The sequence below is a fragment of the Vigna unguiculata genome, chromosome 5 (assembly GCF_037176805.1).
Source record: "Vigna unguiculata cultivar grain cowpea cultivar isolate G323 ecotype 2 chromosome 5, ASM3717680v1, whole genome shotgun sequence".
Lineage (NCBI taxonomy): Eukaryota > Viridiplantae > Streptophyta > Magnoliopsida > Fabales > Fabaceae > Vigna > Vigna unguiculata.
The window spans coordinates 36,643,698-36,646,458 of record NC_140796.1 but is presented as its reverse complement, the minus strand read 5'-3'; positions in this window follow the sequence as shown (position 1 = coordinate 36,646,458).

Sequence of the window (2,761 nt, the reverse complement as noted above, 5' to 3'; positions counted from 1 at the left end):
ATGAACGTGTAAAAACTTCTTGATTTACATGTGTGTTTGTTCCATAGCCTTTGTTGTTGCTTTTTAATTCTTTGTCGCTATGTAGGTGATATATCACAGTAATTTTTGTAGCATTACTTCTGATTATGATTTTTGAAAGTGTATTTCAAGTTCTTGCTTGTCTAAAGTGTAGCTTTTGATATATGATCTTGTAAACTTAAATCTTGATTGATTAGTGAATTTCTAGCTAAGTGATGAGTATGTATTTTTGCTCTCATTTAATGTTTAATTCTCGGTATTTAATTGAATTTGTGTGCCTAAAGAGTGATTTAATTGATAATTTTGATAATTAGGTTGTTTGAGCTTGTGTGATAAAAATGTCTTAAAAAGTGATTTTTAGCTGCATAAATTATTTTTGGATATTTTAACGTTTATTGATGCAGCTGAAGTTAAGTTTTAAGCTCATTTAGAGGTGTGGAAATAAATTGATTAAAGCTTCATGACACCTTAAAGATAAATCAAAGAATAAGAAATTATCAAAAGCACAAAAATTCAGGCCAAGCATTGCATGAAGACGACAAGAAAAACTTGAAAAAGTGAAGAAGTTTGGCTAAACCAAGAAGAGAGGAACAACAAAATTGGACCTTGCGGTTTTCTTTATCTTTATGATAGAAGATAATTTGGGAAAATATATCTTTAGATATTTTATTTGATATTTTTAAATAATTATCTTATTTAATTATATCATAAAATATTAAAAGATAATAACTACCAAATCTTTTTAAATATGACAAGATCTTCTTGAATCTTTTTAGTTCCACAACAAACAAATATATCTTGAAGATATTGGATTATTTAGAAGATAATTTAAGGAGATTGCAAAGGGTTGATTTGGAAAATTAATACAAATATTAATTGGTGATAATTTATCATATATCTTTAAGTAATTAATTAATTTAATTATATTAGATATTGATATTATCAACCAATTATATTTGTCAAATAGTCTATATCTCTCCAAGTATTTTTAAATATTTATATTTATCTTTATTTCAAAAGATATTTGAGAGATTTTAGCAATAGAAAAGCCTAGTCCAATTCCTATATAAAGAGACCAAGGGAGAAGTAGAAAACAAGCTCGGGACTTCGGAGTTTTGGAACCCTTAGGGGTGCCTAATTTCGTTTCCTTTCTCTCTCTTTTCTTCTCTCTATTCTTCTTTTTATTTTGTATTCCATGGATTGCTAAACTTCTTGGGTTGATTCCATTGTAATTTCATTATGGATTTTGAGGTTAGAATGAATTAATTTCTTTGTTCTTTTTATTATTGTTGAGGTTTTAATTCATCTATGTCTTTTATCTTTGAATCTCGTAAAAAGTAATGATTTTAAATCTATATGCATGTTGATCATATGAGTTCAAGGGTTTTTAAATTTAATTGAGACTTTACTTTGATTTTATTTAGAAACTTTCATGTGATTAAATGAGTTTTTACCAATAATTGAGACTTTACTTTGGTTAAAGGTATTTACTCTAATGAAAATTAATCGAGACTTTACTTTGATTAATTAAGCTTTTTATTTGGTGAGGAGATAAAAGAATAGACATGATTAGGCATAGTAAAATTTGATTGAGACTGTACTTTGATTGAATTTACTATGGATAATCTAAAAGTTCTCACTTTTAATTGAGACTGTACTTTGGTTAAAAGTGAGAACGCCAACAAATTAATTGAGACTTTACATTGATTAATTTGCAAATCTACAACAATAATTAATTGAGCAATAATCTTTAGATAACCGATGATGAATCTATTTTGAAAAAGCAATGGAATCAATCTATTTTCTTTTCTATTGTTTTTATTTCTTTTTATCTTTTAAATTTTATTTCTATCTTTGTTTATCTGAATCCCCTATATTTTTTATTTTGTTTGACTAACCGCTTTGTATAGTTTTATAAGAACTAATTTGTTAAAAATCAATTCTGTGTTCGTTGGGAGACGACTTTGGGTTACTTTACCCTTACTATTTTGTTGACTACTTTCTTAACAATACTGAAGTTGTTATAGATAAGTAGTATTAATTTGAACGCGTCAACGACAGCGTTATCACTAAGGTTGCTAGAAACTAGATGTATATTCCTCAAGAATCGAACCAGTATAAAATCTATTGCCTCTTATCTCTTTCTTCATTATCTTTGCATACATTGACAATTATAAAGGCTTAATAAACTAAGCATCTTACTCACACTTTATTAATTGATTAAAGAAGATCTTGAAAGATATTCTTGAAAGAGAAAGGGATAAATTTTTAACACAATCAATTCACCCCATCCTTTTGTTTGTGAATATTATTCTCATCTATTTTAAAAATTGGCACTAAAGCTGGCTAATATTTCATAGACCTTTGCTAAAGGGGGCTTCAATTAATAGGCCACCACTCTTTGTTGGAGAAAATGATCCCTTCTGAAAAATTAGGATGTAAATATTTCTAGAATATGTTGATAAAGGAGTATTGGATGCTGTAGTGAATGGACCATTCATAACTAGAAAAATTATTAATGACAAAATTGTTCCTAAGGAGTTCTCTTCATGGACACCTAATGAAAACAAAATATCCTACTATGATGTTAGAGTTAAGAACATCATTTCATCTACACTAACTTTGGATGAATTTCATAGGGTTTTAGTTTGCGAATCTGCATAAGAGATGTGGGACGTTCTAGAGGTGACAAACAAAGGAACTAATGAAGTTAAAAAATCTAGAAAAAACACACTCTTATTCA